We start from the raw sequence: 14809 nt of genomic DNA, 5'->3' as shown, positions 1-14809 counted from the left end.
TGACTGAATGGAAAAAATTACACACATGGAAAACAAAATGGTGGAGGAAATCTATTCCTGTAAATCAATCAAAATGGACATGTGCCTCATTATTTCAGGATAAAGCGAGTGTGTATTAATGGTGTTCTCAATTCTGCCAGTCATGAGATACAGGGCAAAGTCCCAGGATAAGTAAATTCTCACTGGTTGATTTGAATCCAGGCATTAGAACGGACTGTTCTACATTATTTGTTACTGTTGGTCATCGTGATGAGGAACATATCAGATGAATAGTTGAAATTGGGTTTTTAATCCATGTAACGCAAACAAATACAAAAGAATTTTCATGAGCTTTTGGCTTGGAAAAGTTTTTATTATATAGTTTTGAATACCTCAGGAGATTGATTTTGAACCATCCTTAAAAATTAAAATAAAAAAAATTGGGGTGCCTGGGCAGCTCAGTTGGTTAAGCCTCTGATTCTTGATTTTGGCTAAGGTCATTATCTCACGGTTCATGAGATTGAGCCCCACACAGGGCTCCGAGCTGAGTGTGGAGACTGCATGGGACTCTCTTTCTCCCTTGCTCTCTCCCCCTCCCCAACTCACACTCATGTGCATGTGTGTGCTCTTCAAAGTAAATATTAAAAAAAATCTTAAACTAAAAAATTAATTGGTAAAATAAACTGCCATCAAATGTATGTTCTAACCAATTTAACCAGACTTTGACTTCCACTAAAAGCCACTATTTTGATTAGTGGCACTGGGAGGAAGGACCTTTGACAGTCTTTCAAAGTAAAGACCAAAAACTCTATTACCCATTACTCTTTCATTACTTTCAAAGCTTTGCAGTTATAAATTTCCGTGTAGTACATAATCCATTTAAACTGCTCATCATAGAAGTCACCAAATCTCAGCACAAATAAGGGATCTTAGAGTTGGTTCCCAATTTTTCAGGCCCAACACCCTTTCAAAGTTTTTTTTTAACCACACGATCATAATTCGAGTCTTACTATCTTTTGATTCAAATAACAGTACCAAATATATATATATATACGTAATACCAAACTATACACATTCCCTAGCAACTGAGAGGAAGTTGTATTAATAACATGCACATAACATTGAAACTTAGTGAACATGTACAACCTGGTCAACGGTCTCTATCCAAAGCTCTAAGACCATGTAGGTCTGGCATTTCTTCATGGGAACCTCACCTCGCCCTTGGATCGGAAGCACTGGCCGTGGCTAAGCCTTTTCTACAAGGACTCTTTGTCCCAACTCATATTGTACCTATTGTAAAAGTAAGGGGAAAGCTACAATTTTCAAAAACCAAAACACAACAACAAAAAGCCAAAAACAGTTATTTCCCTATTTTTGCAGCATTAATATTTATATTGAGCTGAAAATCCCTCTCTTATGCTTGTTCTTTGTTCCCATATTTAACGGAGCACAGAATAACTACAACTAGATAATACACAGGCCATTTGCCCTCAATTCTTTCAGCTACCACCACCCAATTCAACCCACATCTATTTGTTAAACAATTTCTGGTTCCTTTACACTTTTCTGGATGGCTTGAATCTAAGTAGTACCCTTATTCAAACCTCTGTTGTAGAGTCATGCCCATGTGAAATTCAAAACGAATCCCAAGTCTCCCCAGGAGACCAGATTTCTCCTTCTAGAACATTCTGTGTATCAGTGCACCCTAAGTTAGGTTTTGGACAACCACATCAGCACTACTATTAGTCCGTAAACTAAAATCTCAGTGACTGGTTGGTGTGTGTCGTTCTCAGGTTCATTCCCCCATTTTAAGCAGACGTTAAACCATCTCACCCCCTTGTGCATTGGCACACCATCACCAGTTTTACCTACTTTTAAACTTCAGTTCCAAGCAAGAACCGGGTTCTAATCTTAGACCTCTTTCAGAGACTCTCATAGATCCTCGGGACACCCTAGTGCAAATAACACATGCCCTCCTGTCCCTATGGAATTTACAAAAGAGGCTGCTGACAGCTATAGTTTCGACTTGTTGGGACCCTAAGTTACATAGACTTCAAAGAGAGCTTGCAAATAAAACCAAACTAATAAACTGTCGGAAAAAAAAAAGTGTCAATTTGATTCAAATTGGCAAACAAAAAAAAAAGCAGTTAATATTTGGTTTAAAAATCCTCTTTTAAAAAGTGATGAAAGGAGTCAGGTTTGAAAAATCCAGTAGCAAGCAGCCACTATCATAAATGGAAATATAATATTAAGACCATAGGTCTCACAAACTCGATGCGAGAAGCAAAAATGTAAAATTTCCTAAACGCAGTAAAGGCATTCCACGAGTGAAATGAAACTACCAGTAGTCAACGTTACTCAATTATTTAAAAAATCCCAATTTGATTTCTTAAACCACCATCAGATTTAAGGAATGTTATTACTTTTGGGTCCTCAAACATGGATTTTACCTGCGTGGGTCCACTTACACACAAATATTCCGTAAGAATTTGTACAGTATCGTAAATGTATCTGCTGTTCCTTTTAATATTTTTTCTCTACCTTCCTTTATGGTAAAAATACAGTGTATAATACACCTAACAAAATGCATGTTAATTGTTAAAGCTTCTGGTCAACAGTAGGCTATTTCTAAGTTTTTGGGAGTCAAAAGTTATTTACCTATTTTTGATTATGCTGAGGGAGTGAATGCCCCCAAATTCTGTTTTCTCCAAGAGCACAGTGTATTCACATTTACAGTTGGTGAATGTTCTGTTGATTTTTTATCTCAGTGTTTTTTTTAATTAAAGAATTTGGATAAGTGGCTAAGGTGGCATTTTCAAACAGAATCAACTCTCTATTATCCACTCTGGTGACCTGTAAATTTCTAGTTTCCTTGTAAGTCTTGCTTTCCTGCTTTTTGTAATTAACAAAATATCATCTGCTCCACTGACAAGAGTTTCATCACTTGTGAAAGATTTTCTCAGGGTCCCTGGGTGGCTTTGTCAGTTAAGTGTCCAACTTCAGCTCAGGTTGTGATCTCACGGCTCATGGGTTCAAGCCCCACATTGGGCTCTGTGCTGACAGCGCAGAGCCTGGATCCTGCTTCCAATTCTGTGTCTCCCTCTCTCTCTGCCCCTCCCCAGCTCATTCTCATTCTTATCCTCTCTCAAAAATAAAGATTTAAAATACATACATACATACATACATAAATAAAAGGTGTTCTCTTTTATACTATTTTTTTAACATGAGTGAAATCCTTTAAATTATTCATTTATTAAATATTCATTGAATGCCTACAATGTACAATGTACAATTGTCATTCAAACAGGGATAAAAATTTCAAACTATACCCAGACCCTGTGCACATGAACCATATCACAGGTATGGAAAAAATACGAAAACAAAAAATTAAAAACTAGTAATTGATATTTATATCAAAAATTAAGTTATTAGAGGTTTTTTTGGTTTTGAATAAAAAGTACAATAACTATAAATTACAATGCCTCTGCATCAACATATCAAGCTGGAAACCAAATATTTGAATATTAGAAAAAAAACTGATGCGATATCATGGAATGCACATTAAAAAAAAAAACAGGCAGGAAAGATACAAGAGCCCCCACTGTGGGGAGGAGGAGGAAGATACAATATGCAGTCTGTTAGGAAGCTCGTGGTCTTGGGGGAACACCCCCATCTGTAGGAATCTCAGATCTATCATCTGAAAGTGGGAATGACAAGAACCCTCAGTTCAGAGAGTTGTTTTAGAAATCAAACGTACACTTGGAAATTATAAAGCAGAACACACGTGGTGAGTAAAACTTAGAGTAAGCCAATTGAAACTGAGCAGAACTTTCCACCATCGAATCCCAGCAAGGTTCCAGGAGAACTGTAAAAATGAACTGAAAAAAACGTATGTTTTTTCGGCCTGAGGGCTTGGCCGAGGAAATGCCTGGCATCCAGCACTCGCAAGGTCTTGTTGTCATTGTCCCTATGGCTTGACTTGAATCCCCATCTCATTCCTAACAAGATCATCAAAATGGTGCTCCCTCTCATCTTTATTTATATTAACGCATATAAAAAAGCAAACTTTAGGAATAAATCAAAATCCAGAAAAGGTCCTGTGTTATTTATTTTCCTTAAGTAGTTTAGAAAATGGGCCTGGCTGGTCACTCAGATCTCTAGCAAGACCGCCATGGTAACTGCCCAAAAGGTGATTTTCAATGAAAAAAGGAAAATCAATAATGACTTTGGGGGATCAAGTTTGGGGTGAGATGGAATGACAAATACTTGCAGAGAGCCTGAGAAGCCATACTCAATAGATATATACATACCTCTCTTTCCAAGCAAATTATTATAAAAGAGTGATTTTAGGACTCAACTCTGTGATCCATAGTGGGAGCGCTAAAGTTGATTTATGTGCTCAGGGAGTGCAATCTGTTTGGTAATGTGACTAACAGTAACTTTATCATTTCTTAGCTGAATTGTCACAGGGAAAAAATTGGATTTTTAAGAAAGTAATAACTAGGGGCCAATGTCCTTTAAAAAGGCACATGCGGAGACCTCATATCTGCAGGTGGAGGGAGTCCTCTGAGCAAGCATCTGGGAACTCGATGTTTGAATTCATCATTGTCTGGAATTGAAACTTTAGTAGTTTTATTTCCAATAGGGAAAAATGCAGGGTTTCATTGGCAGTGAGGTTATGTGACCTTAGTGGCTTCTAAGTGAAATATCCTCTGCCTTCTGGAATAATCAGGTGTGTTTTTTGGGGGGGTAGGGGGAGGAAGGAAGGAAAAATGTCTCTTAAAGGTTAAAACATGTTAAAGGTAACTTGTTATCATTATCATCAATACTCTGTGCATTTAAAAATTGAGATTCTAGTCCCCACTGGTTTTTCATTCGAGTGTCAAATAAGTAACATGAGGATACAATTCAAACTTCAGAAGTAAAAACAGGTTCACAACATGTCTCATTTTGTAATGCAATTTAACGAAGGTTTCTTCTGAACCCACCATCATCTTGAAAATGCACAGGTGCGTTTGAAAATAAGCCTAAAGTATAACTCACACGTGTAGATACTGATGTGAAGCCAGGAATAATTAGTAAGACTTAGCAGCCCAACTTGGTTGAGAACGTGGTACCTGTAAAAATCAACGTATGTACGTCCTGATCAGCATCAGCTGGACAAGTAGATGAGTTAGACACGTTTCCTAAGCAAGTATCCCCTCTCTGTTTCTTCATGTGTAAAGCTGGGATAACGTTAGGATGTATTCCTTGGGACTGCCGTGTGCATTGCATGTCAGTGTGCAAGCCCTCCAATGTCCATCGACTTGACATTTGAGATAACAGCAGCTAACTTTTGTGAACATTTAACTTCCCCTAATTCTTCAACAAGACCAGACACCTCAGCCAAAGACCTTCTTTTTTAAATGCAATCTTCCTATCTCCACCAAAGATCACCAGTTTCTCCCCTCAATATGGTCTCAGGATCAGAAAGGCAGGTAGAAAGTGTGCGGTAGGCAGAAGTCTAAGATGAGTCTCATGCCTCCTATAATCTGGGGGTCTTAAGAGTATGGGCAGGATCGTAACCCACTTCTAACCAAGGGGGTGTGCAACGATGGTGGGACACCACTCCCATGTTGATGCTGCTATGCGGGGAAGGGAAGGGGTTTTGAGGATGTAATAAAGGTCCCTGGATTGACTGACTTTAAGTTATCACAAGGAAGTTAATCCTGGGAAGCCTGATTTATTGGCTGATCCCTTTTAAGTGTTTTAGTTCGGAGACCACAGTGGTAAGGACACTCAACTGCTAGTCTGGAGGAAATGCACTGGCGTTCCATGGGGAGGGCCCCTGGCACCCAGGAGCAGACAGCCAGCCATCGGGGGCTGCCTTGCTCAGTCCTCCACCTGCAAGGGCCTGCATCCCATCAACAGCAACATGAGTGTTGAAACGACCTAGACTCTCAGTAAGATCGCAGACCACTCTGTGTAGGACCTTGAGAAAGGACTCGGCTAAGCCTGACTGTAGTTGCAAGTTTGTGTTAATGTTTTACATGTTAGAAAACCAACACAGAATGCTTCCTTACATCAGACCTAAATTCCTGAGGCTACAGTTTGGTCTAATGTCCTTGCCCATCACAAGTGATTATGAAATTCCGTTCAGTAGCAATATTTGCACAGCGATTTCAGCTAACACAGAATACCAGCTAATTCAGGTGGAGATCCTCTTCTTGGGCACCTGTAACTTCTCAGCTTTATGCACTTTGAGTAAGGTTAAGTATGTTTTCTCGCTTTTAAAATAACCAAACAGGATTTTTCCACTTTACAAGGGATCTCTCTCCCTGCCACATCTTCTTTCTCTGCTTTAACCATATTGGTGATATTTCGCTCTCTCTGTTTCTCTTTGTGAACTTAATAGCTCACCTTGAATTTTTTATTTTCTGCTGTGATTACTGTTTGGGATGGAGGGCGAGTTGACCTTTTCTTTCCTACTGGCAAAAAACCACGTCAAAGAAATCCAGGATATCTCAGAGGAGACATCCTATCCTCCAACACCTGCTTCCCAACAAGGGAGCCCATTCTGTCTGCTTTCTCGAGCAAACAGAGCCCACGAGATCAGGAAAAACAACCAAAAACGAACTTTCGTTACACATAGTAACTAGAAAAAGGCACATGCTGTTCTATGGTCTTTAGACACAGCTAATGTTTAAGCATGTAGGAGCTATTTTATAGCTTAAATGTTTTATTCCATGAAGTGATCTGGAATCACATAGTTTGCATTTCATAACAAAAGCCAGAGGATTTGCTCGCTTATTTAGTACTACCTTAACCTGGCACCCATGTACTATTTTTTGTAAATATGAACTTTGAACAATTTTGCAAAGCTCAACCTCTTTTTTTTTTAATGTATGTTTATTTTGAGAAAGAGACAGAGAGTATGAGTAGGGGAGGGGCAGAGAAAGAGGGAGAAAGAATCCCAAGCAGGCTCTGCGCTGTCAGCAAAGAGCCTGCTGTGGGGCTTAATTCCACAAACCCTCAGGCAAAATCAAGAGTTGGAGGCTTGACTGAGCCACCTGAGCCACCCTGGAGCCCCATCAACTCCCTTATGTTCGAAGGTAGGTAACAGGTGGAATTTCAAAGCAAGAATTTTTATTTAAGTCCTATTCTACTGCTTACAAAACCTGTGTGGCTTCATATCTGAAAATAGAATAGTATCAGAGGTGCTCCTGGAACACGTGTGTCGGGTCATGATTATCAAGTATATAGTACCGTAAATTATTATCGGTAATTTTACTGAAAAGACGGCACTTTTTTTTTTTTTTACAAAAAAAAAAAAGATGTTTAGAAAGTATGTAGTTTTTGGTCCAGAAATAGCAAACAGTGATGTATGGTACCTATTCTATTGCAAAAATTGACTCCCATGTATGCAATGAGGTTGTAACTACGGGAAAGAAACCAGTTGAGAAGACTAGCACACTAAAAATTAAAGTGTGAGGGTCATGACTATCAAGAAAATACAATAATTTCAAGCAATAGCCTGATAGGTGAGTGGCACTTGGGTGGCTCAGTCGGTTAAGCATCCAACTTCAGTCCAGGTCATGATCTCAGTTTGTGAGTTTGAGCCCCTCGTTGGGCTGTGTTTTGACAGCTGGGACCCTGGAGCCTACTTTGGATTCTGTGTCTCCCTCTCTCTCTCTCTGTCCCTCCCCAACTTGTGATCTTTCTGTGTCTCTCTCAAAAATAAAAAATAAATAAACTCAAAGCATGTGCTGTCAGGCGAAGAGTTCAGCTCTTCAGTCTGTTTTGGGGAAGATTCTCCTGCAGATACTTGAAAGCAGAGAACAGCACCATAACGTCCCAAACACATCTGCATTTCAAGGAGTGTAAATCTAAATTACAAACTATAAACAATAAATCACTTTAAAGTGATCTACTCCAATGAGTTTGTCTAATTTTCAATATAAAGATGTGTAAAGTAGCTAGCAAGATTCTAAAAACAATCAAAATCAAAACAAAACCCAAAACCTTGTCCCCAAATGACATCTGTCTGGTTCTAGTGTGTGATAGGACTTTATCCTTCCAGAGACGGTGAAAAGAGGACTAGGGGGTGTGAGATTATAAGTCATACTAAAAACTATGTAAAATTTTGGTCTTTGTCCCATTTCTGGCACAGAGCTCCTGAAACCCTGGAGATTCCCCACTTAGCAAGAGCAACAGTGGTGTCTTATGTTAATGAGGCAGCTTTTGGAAAGCACCTTAGGAGCTGGTTGCCAGTAGAACCAACCAGGAGGTTAGTTGGGTTGTCCACTCTACTCCCCCGACTTCTGGGGAGGGGGGAGGGGACCTGAGGTTGGATCAATTGCCAATGGACGCCTATGTAGTGAATCCTCCATTAAACACACAGATACACACAGGACAGAGTTCAGAGAGCATCTGGGCTGGTGAGCACATGGTGGGTGGTGAGCACATGGTGGGTGGTGAGCACATGGTGGGTGGTGAGCACATGGTGGGTGGTGAGCACATGGTGGGTGGTGAGCACATGGTGGGTGGTGAGCACATGGTGGGTGGTGAGCACATGGTGGGTGGTGAGCATGCGCTGGGAGTGTGGTGCTCCTGGAGAGCTCATGGAAGTCCCCCAACCCTTCCCCCATACCCGTCCCTGAGTGTGTATCTCTTCTATGGGGCTGTTCCTGAGTTCTTTTTATAATAAACTGGTAATCTAGTTAGTAAAATGTTTGAGTTCTGTAAGTTTCTCTAGCAAATGGATCAAAACCAAGGAAGGGGTTATTGGAACCTCTAATCTACATTGTGTCTGTGGGTCAGAAGCACAGGTGACAATTTGCACTTGAAAACTGCACCTGCAGTCATGGGGAGGAGTCTCTTAGAACTGAGCCCTTCACCTGTGGGATCTGATATCATCAACTGGTAGAGATGATCAGAATGGAGTTGAACTATAACACCTCAGCTGACCTCAGAGCATTGTTTGGACATGTGTTGGGGGAAATCACACACACACACACACACACACACACACACACACACACAGGAATCGGTGACCAAATCATTAATAGAAAAAATCAGGTTACTGAAAATTTCATGGAATCCAGTTGTTTTTTTTTAGTAAATTGATCAAAGTTTCATAAATAAACTTTGTATTACACCTAATAAAGTGACATTAGAGAGGACAGCTCACTCTATATCTGAATTTTTTAAATTTACTATTTACAGCTAGCTGTTCTGAATGCAATATGTGCTCTAATTTTTGAAGACTATTTTTTAACCAGAATCCCTTTTACTAAAATTTTGATAAGGCAGAAATGGAAATACGCAAAACGCTGTTCAAAAGGAGAAAATGGTATTAAATGACTCACATTTAGTTCAACCCCTTATGAAGGCAACAACAATTCTGAACATAACTCACAGCTACATAACTATAACCAAGACATAACTATAGCCTTTCTAGGCCACCTCACTGCACACACTATGTAATCACCTCAGTTGCCAAATGCCAGAATTTTCCAGAAAGTTCTCTGCTTAGGCTCACATGAATGCCAAAACAAAGATGGCAGCTTTCTGGTCTCTCTGAATGGTATATTCACTTTAGGATTTACTGTGTTTCTTTGCATGTTATGAATTGAAAACTGCTCTGTCATCCTCCTTTCATTCACTCTGGTCCACTTTTCATTGCCATTAATTCTTTTTTTTACTGAAATTTTTAAATTTCACTTTTGTTTTTGGTTTTGGAATTTGGTTTTCTTGTTTCTCAGGCTCAGGAGCTTCATAAACTTGGCAAATATTAGAAGACACACTAAGTGAGCCTCACAGATGTTTCAGACTAATATAGATCACCAGCCAGGCCAGTTATCATTTTCTCTGTGTCTTTACATGGTGCTTTTTCTATATTGCAATTTAAAATTTGTGCTCAGTGGAACAAATTCTATAAACTTTCACTTCCACTTGGAGTTTTCCCCCACTCCTCCTAGACCTGATGCCTATCCTAAACTTAAGGATTTGTTTTATTCAATTTTTAGGTATTTTTTCCCTCATCCCCATTCTCTACAAAACCATGATTTGGCATCCTGATATGTAACAGTGATTGCCTTTATTTCAACAGGAATTAACAATCACACCAATCATATGATAATAGACTTTAATAATTAAGTTTCTCCTCTACTCTCTACTCTCCCTGAACATAAAGTTGGTGTGTATAGTTTTGACCCTCAGCACTGATCACATTTACTAGCTAAATGGGTACGATACCTGAGGGCGAGGTCAGGGTCAGGGAAGCCTAGATAAGGAAAGCGAGGGTTTCTTTAGAAATGAGAGATTAATTTAAAGGAAGAGTCAGCCTGGGAATGGTTGATGAGAAAAGGAGGGAAAAATTTACAAAACACAGGCACCAGCTCAGAAATACACAGGACGGTGTGTGGGCAGAGAGACAAGGCACATGGGAGGCTTGGAAAGACACTATGGGAAGTAAAGTTCAAAGAGGTAGAACAGATCAGAAGACTGTAAACTCAGAAGTCAAAGAAAGGAGGTACAAGCGGCGAGTCACTGCACAATGACTTTAACACAACTATGCCGGGCATGGTGATCTATAGTCTTACCTACATCCACATTGTAAGCAGTCAAATAAGTAAATATATAGCTCAAGGGTTGGAAGGATGATTCTGGCACGTATTTGTATCTGTGATGCAAGTGACTTCATTTAATGCTCCATCGGGAAAACGAAATGGGATTCCCGAGACTGTCCGCACACATTCTGCCTGGTTTAAGAGGAAAAGCCTCCAGTGGGAGGTCCATTTTGGTGCAGTTGTGAATTGGGGACATGAGGGTCTGGAGAGGAAACAGGATTTAAAATCAAATTCAAATTTTCTGAAGCTTTGGTAAAACTATTTACAAGGAATATTTTTTTGAAAGAGTTAACGTTACAAAAGATTATACCCTATAACATTATTGATAAATTTGGGATAAAGAATCAATGTTTAAGTCTCATGACAGAATCAGTTTTGTACTAAGTGCACTCCATATTGGTTCAATGTCTTACTGTCCTGTTGGTCGCACTGTTTCTCTGTGCATCTAAACATTTGCCGCTGAAGTACTATTTCAAATTCACACTCATGTACATCCTATAAGTGTGATTTAACAGGTTGTAAAAGACAGGAAACCATCAAAACCCTAGAGGAGAAAGAAGGAAAAAACCTCTCTGACCTCAGCCGCAGCAATTCTTACTTGACACATCTCCAAAGGCAAGGGAATTAAAAGCAAAAATGAACTATTGGGACCTCATGAAGATAAAAGCTTCTGCACTACAAAGGAAATAATCAACAAAACTAAAAGACAACCCACGGACTGGGTAAAGATATTTGCAAATGACATATCGGACAAAGGGCTAGTATCCAAACTCTATAAAGAGCTCACCGAACTCCACACCCGAAAAACAAATAATCCGGTGAAGAAATGGGCAGAAAACATGAATGGACACTTCTCTAAAGAATACATCCAGATGGCCAGCAGGCACATGAAAATATGCTCAACGTCGCTCCTCATCAGGGAAATACAAATCAAAACCATACTCAGATATCACCTCACACCAGTTAGAGTGGCTAAAATGAACAAATCAGGAGACTATAGATGCTGGAGAGGATGTGGAGAAACAGAAACCTTCCTGCACTGTTGGGAATGCAAACTGGTGCAGCTGCTCTGGAAAACAGTGTGGAGGTTCCTCAAAAAATTAAAAATAAATCTACCTGATGACCCAGCAATAGCACTGCTAGGAATTGACCCAAGAGATACAGGAGTGCTGATGCATAGGGACACTTGTACCCCAATGTTTATAGCAGCACTTTCAACAACAGCCAAATTATGGAAACAGCCTAAATGTCCATCAGCTGATGAACAGATAAAGAAAGTGTGGTTTATATACACAATGAAATACTATGTGGCAATGAGAAAGAATGAAATATGGCCTTTTGTAGCAACATGGATGGAACTGGAGAGTGTTATGCTAAGTGAAATAAGTCATACAGAGAAAGACAGATACCATAGGTTTTCACTCTTATGTGGATCCTGAGAAACTTAACAGAAGACCATGGGGAAGGAAAAAAAAAAAAAAAAAGAGGGAGGGAGCCAAACCGTAAGAGACTCTAAAAAACTGAGAAAAAAAAAAACAAGAATAAAAAAAAAAACACTGAGAATAAACTAAGGGGTGGTGGGGAGTGGGAGGGAAGGTGATGGGCACTGAGGAGGGCATCTGTAGGGAGGAGCACTGGGTGTTGTATGGAAACCAATTTGACAATACATTTCATATTTTTAAAAAAGGCCAAATAAAACTGATCCCAAAACTTATTAAAAGCTAAAAGCTCATGTATCATAAAATTTAGGTCAAAGAGACTCTGTAGATTTGAAGGATATGTAGTGGTGATTCTCCTTTAGGTATCTCCTTTCTTTGACTTCTGAGTTTATTTGATCATTTATATCGTTTTCAAAGAAAATAGGTTTCTATTCAAAAAAATAGAAACTGCCGTTTCTTCTGAAAGAACACACGAGCATAGTAAAAAGGGTGTGTTTCAACTTGATTATATTTGTTTCACTGGTATTAAATTTATAGAAATTAACATGGGAAGATGATTTAAATATGTAGGTAAAACTATGGATTTTTATTAAAGATGAATTGTTTTCCACTGACATTAAGATTTCTGAGGAACCAGTTCATGACATAATTTACTGTATCATTTTTCAAAAACTAAACCTGGTAATTATTTTACAAAGCAGAACATTTGAAATGACATTTCTTGACAATGGTATATATCACAGCCCTGAAATCTCTTCAAGGTTGATTCTTCTCATACTTATCACAGAGGCATAGAAAAAATTAAAGTTCCAAATTTATGCCCAACTACCAAAACTGTTTAACTATATGTGGTTATCTTTTTTGAATCAACATGTCTAATGCAATTGATTTTTCAGATACTCATTTGTACACTCTGACAAATTATCTCAAAGGGAAGAAAGAAAAAAAGGAAAAAGAAAACTGGTTCCAGAGACCTAAAGTTTTGTCAGACCCTGAAAAGTTAGTACTTTCAACTATGATTAGGCACCATTTATTATAGGCCAAAGAAGGGGAGTTTGGCCACTGTACTTGCCCTGTGCCAAGTATAACAAATTGGGCTTTATGCAATAGTGAGAAAGAAAGAAAAAAGGGAAGAAGAAGAAAAATAAGATCAAAACATAGAGTTGGGAATGCAAGCTGGTGCAGCCACTCTAGAAAATAGTCTGGAGGTTCCTAAAAAACTAGGAATAGAACTACCCTATGGCCAACCAATTGCACTACCAGGCATTTATCCAGGGGATACAGGTGTGCTGTTTCAAAGGGACACATTCACCCCAATGTTTATAACAGCACTATTTACAATAGCCAAAGTATGGAAAGAGCCCAAATGTCCATCGATGGATAAATGGATAAAGATGTGTGTGTGTATATATATACACATATACATACATATATATATATATATACACACACACACATATACATACATATATACATATACATACATATATACATATACATACATATATATACATATACATACATATATACATATACTTACATATATACACATATATACATATACATATATATACACACACATATACATACATACACACACGATGGAGTATTATTTGGCAACCAAAAAGAATGAAATCTTGCCATTTGCAACTATGTGGATGGAACTGGAAGGTATTATCCTAAGTGAAATTAATCAGAGAAAGACAAATATCATATGACTTCACTCATAGGAGGGCTTTAAGAGACAAAACAGATGAACATAAGGGAAGGGAAACAAAAATAATATAAAAGGGAGGTGGACAAAGCATAAGAGACTCTTAAATATGGAGAACAAACAGAGGGTTACTGGAGGGGGTGTGGGAGGGGGAAGGGGCTAAATGGGTAAGGGGCATTAAGGAATCTACTCCTGAAATTGTTGCACTATATGCTAACTAACTTGGATGCAATAAAATTAAAAATAAAAAAAAAAAACATAAGTAGAGAAGAAAGAGCCGAGTGGGCAGCAAAAGGAAATGTACAAGGAAACAATCAGAATGATGAACATGATATTTCAACATAAAAGAATGAAGACAGAAAGTTGTTGGAGGATGGTGAAAAGGACCATAAAAATCTGGTTAGGCCGGTGGGCCAGAGACACTGGGGGAGTCAAAATATTGAAGGGTTGGTGTGTAAGAAGAATTGAGCTGGAAAGATAGCAGACCAAAGAGAAAAATGCATAAAACTTCGACTATGGATGGATTGCAGGCACTGGTAGAGAAAAGTTCTCTAGGACAGTGTTGAAAATGACTGTGGACAACTGCAGATTATTGCAGAAAAGTAGTTCAACACACTGAACGTATAGGTTGTTGGAAAAGCCATCTACGCATATGTTGAAATCATTAAGAATCAAGTAGAAGTATAGAGAATATGGCTAAATCAGGTCAAAATAACTGAAAACAGATAGAATGGGTCAGGCATTGTTGGTGGCAACAACCAGGGGATGTCAGTGAATGCTCAAGAAGCAAAGATGGGGGTTTATAGAGATGAAGACTGGTCTGAGGTCAGTAATGTAGAGCAAGAACAATACATGCCCCCCTCCTCCAGTCTGGTGGGTGGAGAATCACAGCAAAGACCCACCATTACATTGAGAGGGCTGGAGGGCTTCAGTGTCCCCAGGAACAAGCAGGAAGTAGATAAAATTCAGATGGAAGAAGTCACAACTGACAAAGAATTACAGAAAAACATACGTGGTCTCAGGAAATGAAGAAAGATGGGGAATGGAATAGAGAATACGAAATTCGC

Source organism: Prionailurus viverrinus, chromosome B1, assembly GCF_022837055.1.
Source record: "Prionailurus viverrinus isolate Anna chromosome B1, UM_Priviv_1.0, whole genome shotgun sequence".
In the NCBI taxonomy this organism is placed as follows: domain Eukaryota; kingdom Metazoa; phylum Chordata; class Mammalia; order Carnivora; family Felidae; genus Prionailurus; species Prionailurus viverrinus.
The sequence above is the reverse complement of the archived record's forward strand: the minus strand, read 5'-3'. Positions refer to the sequence as shown.